The sequence below is a fragment of the Mustela putorius genome, unplaced genomic scaffold (genome assembly GCF_011764305.1).
Source record: "Mustela putorius furo isolate JIRA1106 unplaced genomic scaffold, ASM1176430v1.1 tig00000083_pilon_pilon_pilon, whole genome shotgun sequence".
Taxonomy (NCBI): domain Eukaryota; kingdom Metazoa; phylum Chordata; class Mammalia; order Carnivora; family Mustelidae; genus Mustela; species Mustela putorius.
The window spans coordinates 45,611,528-45,623,350 of NW_025421273.1; positions in this window are offsets into that span (position 1 = coordinate 45,611,528).

An 11,823-nucleotide genomic window follows, 5' to 3' on the forward strand; every position below is an offset into this window, starting at 1 on the left:
GCTAGAAAGGTCACACAACTGGGAAGGGACAGAGGGAGGGCTGCAAAGCCTGAGTTCTGAACTTTCACACAAAGAAAAAGGCAGCAGAGCTGAGAGGTGATTGCTGAGGAAATGGGGCACATTCAGCACCAAGAAAACCCCTGTCTTCCTAATGAAACAAACAAAATCTCCGTCTCATGGAACCTGTGAAGCAGGCACAGTTCCAGCCTCCAAGCCCCCACCCCTACATTGACCCCAGCACTAACTCCTCCTGAAGAAGGTTCTGGAACTTCCATGGACCACTGAGTGCTTTTACACAACTACTAACTGCAAAGTGGGCAAGCGCCACAGAAGGTAAAAGCAGAGTACTGTGGGAGCATTGAGAGCTAAGAGGGCAGCAGATCCTGTGAGGCAGTCAGGGACAAAGGAATCCCCTTGGCAAAGTAATCTCTAGACTTCCTGGAGGAGGTGGCCCTGGAGTGGGGCAGTGTGGATCACAAGGATGCCTAAGGGACAGACGACCTTCTGCGCCCTCAGTGCCACTGAAGTCATGAGTTGTGTTTAGTGGCTTGGAGGGCCAAAGGAGGGGAGCCGTAGAAGAACTGTCACCCTCTCTGGCTATGTCATAAAGAGAGCTAAAATCTTCAGGGAGGCCTGGGTGGCTCAGTCAGTTAAGCATCTGCCTTCAGTTCGGGTCACGATCCCGTGGTCCTGGGATCAAGCCCAGCATCCCACTCCCTGCTCAGCGGGCAGCCTGCTTCTTCCTCTGCCTTCTGTTCTCTCTGCTTGGGCTCTCTCTCTCTCTCTTTCTGATAAATGAAGAAATAAAATCTTTAAAAAAGAAAAAAAAAAGTCTCCAACCCATTCCTAGCTCGGGTGCTTGCTTGTCTAGGTAAGTCCATTTTCAGCCTGGCCGGGGAGGGAAATATTCACCATTGTGCATGAACCCCCTTCCCTGGATGAAGGCATCTCCTACTCTAGAATCAGAAAACGTCAGTCCCTTTGACCCGGGCTCTCTCACCGTGAGGCCAGGCATGCGATGATGGCCGGTCGCACTGGAAGCGAGTGTGGAAGAAGTAGAACCAGAGGAGAATCCCGCAGAAAAGATCAGCAGCAGAGGCGCTAGACACACGCGGGGCAAAGCACTGGCAATGTCTCTAGTTTCAGCACAAACGTTCCATGTTCTGTGTGTGAGATGGAGATGGTTCGGAGCTGTGGTACCTGGGCCCAGTACGGTGGCAGTGGTGGCTTCATGGGGCCAATTCCAGAACATGGTCCTGGGCCTGATCTAGCTCTGTAAGTCTCTAAGCCTTGTTCTTCAGCTGAACTGTTTGATATCCTCTAATCAACATCTTTTCTCCTTAAAGAGCCACAGTTGATTTCTCTCCCTTGCAACTAAGAATCCTGACACCTCTGGTGTGCTGGGCAGTGGAGGGCATTTCAGAATCCATGGGGCACCTGGCTGGCTCAGTTAGAGGGGCATGCTTTGATCCCAGAGTCTTGTATTTGAGCCCACTTGCTGGGGGGTAGGGATTACTAAAAATAAATTAATTAATTTTAAAAAAGAATTTCAGAATTGGGTTCCTCCCTTTACGTAAAAACCAAGCAATTTTGCATAGATTGAAAATCCAGTTGTTGTGCTGATGTCCCAAATCATTTGATGATCACGTTTGAACTTTATTCTGTAGATTGCTGGGCACTGGGACTAAAGTTTGGGAGCCTATCAGGACAGCTGTAAGGAGAAATGTAAAGAAAATGAGGCAATCCTCATGAAATGACTCAAATCCAAAGTGTTTTCTCCCAGAGGGCCTTGATGGAATGTAAGAGGTAGACAAGGGGCCCTGAGTCTTTTGTTCAGTTAAGGGAAAACTGATTGTTGAACTTACATACATGTAGTAATTCTTTAGACTCCAAAATTTCTTCTTAAAAACAAAAACAAAACAAGGGCACCTGGGTGGCGCAGTGGTTAAGCATCTGCCTTCAGCTCAGGTCTTGATTCCAGGGTCCTGAGGTCGAGCCCCGCATTGGGCTCTCTGCTCAGTGGGAAGACTGCTTCTCCTTTTCCCACCTCTTGTGTTCCCTCTCTCACTGTGTGTGTGTGTCTCTCTCTGTCAAATAACTAACAAATAAAATCTTAACTTAAAGAATAAATTTGGATAAATAAATAAATAAATAGAGAGGAAGAGAGAGAGCAGGGGAGAGGCAGAGGGAGAGAGAGAGAATGAATCTCGGACTCCCCGGCTAAGCCTGACACAGGACTCAATCCCAGGAGATCATGACCTGAGTCAAAATCGAGAGTCGGGAGCTTAACCAACCGAGCCATGGGTACACCCCTAGACTCCAAAATTTCTTTTCTCGCCATCAGCACGATGGCACCTCCGGAGTGCTGGGAACAGGAGAGGCCCAAAACAAAAAAGTAGGTGTTTACGTTTGCTGTAGGTGGGAAGGATTTCAGTGTGACAAAAAAGAATTCTCAAGACTATCCACAGCTGTGAAACTAAGCTGACAACTGAACTGGCGGGAAATACCACTCTGTTGTTGCCATCACGGTTCCAGAAGAGACAGACTTCAAAATGTGGCTGTGGATGTTCAAATTGGATGAAACCATCCAACTTGCTTCCCCATGTGATGCAATTCATAGCCTCAGTTTCAAAGGTGTAATCTCCAAGCAAAATGACAGAATATATCTTAGAGCAATACATCATTTTTTTTGTCTCCCCCGTGATAATGACAGCCTCACGAAAGTCAGGTCTTTGAATATATGTTTCAAAGCACATGTATTCTCAGCACATAGAAGGTACTAGATCAGACTTGTCTAGTAGGAAGAGACCATACTCCCTTAGAATAAAAGAGAGAGTGTATGTGTGTATTACATATCATTTATTTTATTTTTTAAAGATTTTTATTCATTTACTTGACAGAGGGAAATCACAAGTAGGCAGAGCAGCAGGCAGAGAGAGAGGAGGAAGCAGGTTCCCTGCTGAGCAGAGAGCCTGATGTGGGGCTCAATCCCAGGACCCTGGGATCATGACCTGAGCTGAAGGCAGAGGCTTAACCCACTGAGCCACCCAGGCGCCCCTACATATCATTTATTATGCTGACCATATCTTTACAGCATACCCTTCTTGACAAGGAGTACTTTTTTTTTTTTTTAAAGATTTTATTTATTTATTTGACAGAGAGAGATCACAAGAGGCAGAGAGGCAGGCAGAGACAGGGGGGAAGCAGGTTCCCCGCTGAGCAGAGAGCCCGACAAGGGGCTCTATCTCAGCACCCCGGGATCATGACCTGAGCCGAAAGCGGAGGCTTTAACCCACTGAACCACCCAGGTGCCCCACAAGGAATATTTTTAAAGATCAAGCACGTTACTCTCTAGTGTCCATTCCCTTCCATTTCTGGGTAAATGAGTGCTAACCAGCAAGTCAGACCTCAGTTAGGTCTTCCTTATTCTGCACGTCACTTCTCCCTTTAGGACTCTCCACTTTCAGTATTTTTAATGGATTTTTTAAAAAATTTTATTTTTTAGTAATATCTATAACCAATGGAGGTTGGAACTTACAACCCCAAGATCAAGAGTTGTATGTTCTATTGAATGAGCCAACCAGGGCCTCCCTTCCTGTTTTCAGTATTTTAAAAAATTTTTATTTAGTGATTCATCCTTTGCATATAACACCCAGTGTTCATCGTAACAAATGCCCTCCTTAATACTCATTACCCATTTAGCCCAACCCACCACCCACTTTCCTCCATAAGTTTGTTCTCTCTCATCTCTTATCATTTGCTTCCCTCTTTCTCTTTTCTTTTCTTCCCTTCCCCTATATTCTTAAATCCCACACATGAATAAAATCTTTTTCCAACTGACTTATTTCACTTAACATAAATTGATGATCTAGCTCTATCCATCATTGTAAATACAAGATTTCGTTCCTTTTGATGGTTCAGTAACATTCCATTGTATATACAAACCGCATTTTCTTTATCCATTCATCAGTCAATGGACATTTGGGCTCTTTCCATAGTTTGGCTCTTGTTGACAATGCTGCTAGACACATCGGGGTGCAGGTATCCCTTCAAATCAGTATATTTGTAACCTGTGGATAAATACCTAGTAGTGCATTTGCAGGGTCATTGGGTAGTTCTATTTTTAACTTTTTGGGGAAATTCCATATTGTTTTCCAGAGCGGCTTTTCCAGGTTGCATTCCCACCAACATATAAAAGGGTTCCCCTTTCTCCACATCCTCATCAACATCTGTTGTTTCTGTGTTGTTTACTTTAGTCTTTCTGACAGGTGTGAGGCAGTATCTCATCATGATTTTGATCTGTTTCCCTGATGATGAGTGATGTTGAGCATTTTTTCATGTGTCTGTAGTCATCGGTATGTCTTCTTTAGAAAAATGTCTCTTCGGGATGCCTGGGTGGCTCAGTTGGTTAAGCAGCTGCCTTTGGCTCAGGTCATGATCCCAGCATCCTGGGATCGAGTCCCACATCAGGCTCCTTGCTCCGCAGGGAGCCTGCTTCTCCCTCTGACTCTGCCTTCCACTCTGTCTGCCTGTGCTCGATCTTGCTCGCTTTCTCTCTGACAAATAAATAAATAAAATCTTTAAAAAAAAAAAAAAAAAGAAAAATGTCTCTTCATGTCCATTTCTTAGCTGGATTATTTTGGGGGGGGGTGTTGAGTTTAAGTTCTTTACAGATTTTGGATACCAACCCTTTATCTGATATGCTATTTGCAAATATCTTCTCCCATTCTGTAGGTTGCCTTTTAGTTTTGATTGTTTCCTTCGCTGTGAGGAAGATTTTTTTCCCTTTGATGTTCCATTAATTAGTTCATTTTTGCTTTTGTTTCCCTTGCCTCTGAAGACATGTCTAGTAAGAAGTTGCCATGGCTGAGGTCAAAGAGGCTTCTGCCTGTGTTCTCTAGGGTTTTGATTGTTTCCTGCCTCACATTTAGGACTTCCATCCATTTTGAATTTGTTTTTGTGTATGGTATAAGAAAGTGGTCCAGTTCCATCCTTCTGTTCAATCTTCCCAACACCATTTGTTGAAGAGATGGTCTTTTTCCCATTGGATATTCTTTCCTGCTTTGTTGAAGATTACTTGACATATCACTGTGGGCCCATTTTAGGTTCTCTATTCTGTTCCATTGATCGATGTGTCTGTTTTTGTGCCGGTACCATGTTGTCTTGATGATTACAGCTTTGTAATAGAGCTTGAAGTCTGGAATTGTGATGCCTCCAGGTTTGCTTTTCTTTTTCAAGATTGCTTTGGCTATTCTGGGTCTTTTGTGGCTCCATCCAAAATTTAGGATAGTTTATTCTAGCTCTGTGAAAATGTTGGTGGTACTTTTTTTTTTTTAATTTTTAAAAAGATTTTACTTATTTATTTGACAGAGAGACAGAGCGAGAGAGGGAACACAAGCAGGGAGAGTGGGAGAGGAAGAAGCAGACTTCTCGCTGAGCAGGGAGCCTGACGTGGGGCTCAGTTGCAGGACCCTGGGGTCATGACCTGAGGCGAGGCAGACTCCTAACCAACTGAGCCACCCAGGTATCCCTGCTGGTGGTGTTTTGATAGAGATTGCATTATGTATGTAGATTGCTTTGGGTAGTATAGACATTTTAACCATGTTCGTTCTTCCATCCATGAACATGGAATGTCTTTCCATTTCTTTGTGTCTCCCTCAATTTCTTTCATAAATATTCTATAGTTTTTAGAGTACAGAGCTTTTACCCCTTTTGTTAGGTTTATTTTTAGATATCTTATTTATTTTTAGTGCAGTTGTAAATGGAATCAATTCCTTGATTTCTCTTTCTGCTGCTTCATTTTTGGTATATAGAATGCAACAGATTTTTGTAGAGTTTTGTGTCCTACAGCTTTACTGAATTCATGTATTAGTTCTAGCAATTTTTTGGTGGAGTCTTTCAGGTTTCTACATAGAGTATCATGTCATCTGCAAATAGTGGAAGTTTGATTTCTTTTTTGGCGATTTGGATGTTTTTATTTTTTATTTTTATTTTTTAAAATTTATTTATTTATTTGAGAGAGAGAGTATGAGAGGGGTGAAGGTCAGAGGGAGAAGCAGACATCCCAGGGAGCTGGGAGCCCAATGCTGGACTCAATCCTAGGACTCCAGGTCCTGGAATCATGACCTGAGCCGAAGGCAGTGGCTTAACCAACTGAGCCACCCAGGCACGCTGGATGTTTTTATTTCTTTTTGTTGTCTGACTGCTGAGGCTAAGACTTCCAGTCCTATGTTACTCTTTCCAATATTGAACATAGAGGTTATTTATACACAAAAAAACTTGACTTGAACATTCTTGGATTTTTCCACGAACATCAGTATGTTGTATTTTATGATGTGAGAGAATGTAAAGAAACATTTTAACTTAAAAAATGATTCTGGTGAAGTATAAGACTTTAGCAATCTTTGTGAATCTCCAATATTCTCCCTGTGTTTGAGGCAAGCAGTACTTCAAAGATATCTCTTAGACTTTTCACAGTGAGCAGTTTCCATTTAAATTGGCAATTTAGGGGCACCTGGGTGGCTCAGTCGTTAAGATCTAGCTTCAGCTCAGGTCATGATCCCAGGGTCCTGGGATCAAGCCCCACATCAGGCTCCCTGCTCGGTCGGAAGCCTTCTTTCTCCCTCCCACACTCCCCCTGCTTGTGTTCTCTCTCTATGTCTCTCTCTGTCAAAAAAATAAATCTTGAAAAAAAATTAAAATAAATAAATTGACAATTTATTTGTGAGTCTGCTATCCTCCACCTACTTTGCATAATTAATATTGTAAACAATCTTAATAACATTCTTTGATATTGGAGTTGGGAATGAAGATTTCATTTTAAATGTTTTCTGTAAATAATTTGATAGTTGATTCTGTAAATGTCATTTTTAATGTACACATAACTGTTTTCCCAACAACTGCTCTGGCACTAAGCCACACATTGCAGGGAATATTCTCTTTATTTTCTCAGATAAAATAAAACAAAAGGGGCACCTGGGTGGCTCAGTAGGTCAAAGCCTCTGCTTTCGGCTCAGGTCATGATCCCAGGGTCATGAGATCCAGCCCCACATCCTGCTTCCCCCGCTCTCTCTGCCTGCCTGTCTGCCTGCTTGTGATCTCTCTCTCTGTCAAATAAATAAATAAATTTTTCCTAAAAAAAATATTTCGGGGTGCCTGAGTGGCTCAGAGGTTAAGCCTCTGCCTTTGGCTGAGGTCATGATCCCAGGGTCCTGGGATTGAGCCCCATATCAGGCTCTCTGCTCAGCAGGGAGCCTGCTTCCCCCTCTCTCTCTGCCTGCCTCTCTGCCTACTGGTGATCTCTCTCTCTCTCTGTCAAATAAATAAATAAAATCTTAAAAAAATATATTTCTTAGAAGAAAATTTTGGTCTAGCAATCTGACAAGAAAGCTTGAATATGGTTCAGCAAAGCCGCAAGATGAGCCAGGATCATGTTAGTCACAGACCATGTTATACATACCAGACAAGCTGAGGTGGAGAAAGCGGGCGGGTATAGTTCTCTCCTATCTGCTCATGACCCTGCCATCATCTACCAACATTTGGAAGAAAGAAAAATCCAGTACGATGAGGGTTTCCTGATTGCTATGCACTGAATTTTGCCCCCCTCCCCCACAATTCATTAAGTGAAGCCCTACCCACCCCATGATTATATTTGGAGATGGGACCTTTGGGGATACTGAGGTTTAGATGAGATCCTGAGACCTCTTAATCACTTTGCTATGTCGCCATATAGAAAAGTTCGATACTCAAGAGTCAAGCCACTAATCTCTAAGCAACCATGGTTTTCTTCAGTAACACGATTCTTTTTGGTAATAGTATAAATACACACAATGTTTTAGCTAATGCATACCAGAATATTTGAATAATTACCAAAAAAGAACCGTGTTACTGAACAAAATTGTTATTGATGTTTCAGTTATTTTTTGTTGTGGTGGTTGTTTCCGATGTATCAAAACCAATGTCCCAATTATGTTTAAGAATGTGTCCCCCAGCGCGCCTGGGTGGCTCAGTGGGTTAAGGCCTCTGCCTTCGGCTCAGGTCATGATCCCAGAGTCCTGGGATCGAGCCCCCGCATTGGGCTCTCTGCTCAGCGGGGAGCCTGCTTCCCTCCCTCTCTCTGCCTGCCTCTCTGCCTACTTGTGATCTCTGTCTGTCAAATAAATAAATAGAATCTTTAAAAAAAAAAAAAAAAAGAATGTGTCCCCCTTATGGAGTCAGGAAGCACTGCAGGCTGGAAGGATTTTCGAGGCAGTGAGCTGTAAGTTCACTGTCACATCACATCATGACACTGAAAGCTTGACTCATCTCACTTCTTTAGTCGGTAGCTGTTGCATTTGAAAAAGGAGAGGGACTGGGCTAATTGATGTTTGAGAACTCTTTTATTCCAGCATCCTCTGAATTTTACACATGATTAACTATTGATGCTTTTCATGAGAGCAAGTGGTTGCATCATAGCTTTTTTTTTATTTTTCTGTGTTAGAATGTTTCAAATTTCTGAGATTTTATAGTAGCCAAGAAATATATTTTCCTGACGTGAGGGAATGCAGCTGGTGGAGTAATTTGTGTCCCTCTTGGGGACTTATATAAACTATTCCACATGATTGGGCTGCTTCTGAAGACATTAGTCATCTTAAAGAGACAGCGCTAAATCACGGCTAAGTCAAGACCAGACCAAGAGAAACTTCCTTTGAATCCTCAAATAAAACACATAGCATTTTAATATTTAAGGTTTTTTGACTCACCGTACTGGCTACGAATGATTTTCTTACTATTAAGTAGTATTAATTTTTTAAAAGATTAATTAATTTATTTGGGGGGAGGGGCAGAGAGTCTGCAGAGTCAGACATGGGATTTGATCTCCGGATCCTGAGATCACCATCTGTGCCAAAACCAAGAGTCTGATGTTTAACTGACTGTGCCACCCAGGCGCCCCATATAATACCTATTTTGAAGGTTAGGATTCCTGAAAGACATTTCAAGTCATGTCAACATTTGGTGTGAATGTCTCCAGGATTCTTGCCATTCTGTTCAGAATTCCTCTGCCCATTCCAGCTCCCCTGCACACACACACACACACACACACACACACACAACCGACAATGGGTAACTATTCATTACTATCCCTCTGACATACAGGCTCTGAAATGGCTAACTTTAACTCAATTCACCAGGTACTAATGGTCTAGATACTATATGCCCATGTCTGTGGTAGGTGTTACAGATATAAACATATCCAAAATAGGGACCTACCAAGATGAATTAACCACAAATCACTCCTCAGGGTTAAGTAAACACACTGACCTGCTGTGCAGTTTCATTTAACATTGAACACTTAAATATTAGGGAACAACTAGCTTAGTTTTATGTTTTCTGTGGAGTTTTTTTTAGCCTTTTTTTTTCCCCTCAGTTAATGATGATCCTTTTATCTTGTTAATGTGGAAACTTTGTCTTATAATGCTATGACTGATTCATGACTATTTTTCATCAATGGCTAGAAGGACACTCCTACTTACTATTTTAAGAGAGAAAGCAAATGTTTCTTTCCTTTCATCCCAAAGTAATGCCAAACTATTAACATATCCATTAAAGGAAGTTGTGCTGAGACACATTGTTTATAACCACCCTTAAATAATATGGGTCAAGAGGTCAGTCTTGCCCACCTTAATCCTGTAGCTGATATTAGAAGATAAATTTGGCAAAAATATTAATAACCAGAAATCCAAGTAAAGTTTGTACATTCTTGACTCAGGGGTTCCTGTCCACCAATTAAAAGGCTGACGACAGGTCAAACAAAAGTCAGGAAAAAAATTTGAATTTGCTTTGATATATTTCTTCATGAGGTAAAAGAGCATATAGTTAAGTACTCAATAGTTAAGTAATTATACCCGAAATCTGCTTGTGTTTGCTGAAAGGTATCGAACCTGCACTTAACAAAGAAGGATGTTGATCCCGAGTTTGAAGGATGTTGATCCCGAGTTTGAAGGACCTATCAACTAATCAGTCTTATTTCTACCAGAATAAACAGGTTGAGTTGTATAGACATGCGCTGTCTCATTTGGTAGTCATTATTACAAGCACTTAGTAAGCAATGAAAATTGACTAGTTCAGAGGTGCCAGGGTGGCTCAGTCGGTTAAGCATCTGACTCTTGGTTTTGGCTCAAGTAATGATCTCAGGGTCATGAAATCAAGCCCTGTGTCTGGCTCCATGCTCAGAAGGGAGTCTGCTTGAGATTGTCTCTCCCTCTCCCTCTACTGCTTCCCCCTATAGCCTTGCTCTCTCTCTCTCTAAGCATAAATAAATAAATCTTAAAAAAAAAAACAACAACATAAAAAGTGAGTACTTCAAACTAAGATGTGTTCTAATATATACCAGATTTTAAAGGTTTATATGAAAAAAAGGATGGAAAATACCCGATTAATGTTTTATAATATTGATTACACAATGAAATGACAGCATTTTGGATATATTGGTTAGATAAATATATTAAAACAAAATTCATGTATTACATTTTAATCTAGCAGAAAATTTTATTTATTTATTATTTAAAAATCTAAATTTATTTATTTATTTGAGAGAGAGAAGGGGAGGGAGGGCATAGAGAGAGGGAGAAGCAGACTCCCCACTGAGCAAGCAGCCCGACTCTGGGCTCAATCCCAGGACCCTGGGATCATGACCTGAACCAAAGGCAGACACTTAACTGACTGAGCCACCCAGGTGCCCCAAATTTACTAGAAAATTTTAAATTCAATATATGACTTGCATTTTTGTTGGACAGCTCTGATCTATAGCCTACTTTAAAGCATTTCACTAAAGACAATATAATTATGTTAGTTGTTTGTTTGTTCATTTGCTTCTTAAAAGGTTTTATTTTTAGGTAATCTCTACACCCAAGCTAGTGCTCGAATTTACAATCCTGAGATCAAGAGCTGCATGCTCTACCTGCTGCCAGCCAGGCACCCCACATTATGTGTTTGTTAGTCTTAATTTCCCCCAGAAATAGACATTTGAAAGCCAACATTCTGCAGATGTATCTTGCAAATATTCCAAATATCTTTACCTATAATCAATCCCAGAGGGCTAATGAGATAGACCATATTATTATCCCAAATATATGCAGCCATATTTGGAGTCCAACCCTACTGGAGAACTGCACATCCCTCTTCCCCCACTGGCTTTAGGCTTGGTCATGTGACTTAACTTGGTCAATGAAATGTGAGTGGCAATGACATATACCACTCTAAGCAGATGCCTTAAAAGATTTGCCATGATCTGCCAATTCTCTTTTCACTGTGACAAGACCTCATGTTCCATATAGGGACAGGTCCTGTACCCTGGCTACCCGAATGTAAACAACACGGAGCAGAGCCACAGCTGACCCTTGAGGGACATGTAACCTGAGTGAGAAGGAAATCTTCCCCTAAAGGTGGGCACAAGGTAGGCAGAATATAGCCTCTGTTTTCCAACTTGCCCCAGAACCAAGGGTTAAGTTCCTCCAGCTTGGCAGGTGAAGGCCAGAAGCTGATGTAGCTTTTTAGAGGGGACTCTGAACCAGGAAGCTTCTCTGCGAAAATTTTTCCAACCATCTGATATGTAAAGCTAGTAGTAAAAGCTTGGGGTTTCATTAAGACTTGTCAAAATAGAATTTTTCCTCTGTCAGCAATACACACAATAATGCAGTGTACGAAATTAAAAATGTGCCACCATTGGGCGCCTGTGTGGTTCAGTCAATTAACTATCTGACTCCACTTCAGGTCATGATCCCAGTGTCCTACGAGCAAGCCCTGTATCAGGCTACCTGCTCAGCACAGAGTCTGCTTTGCCTT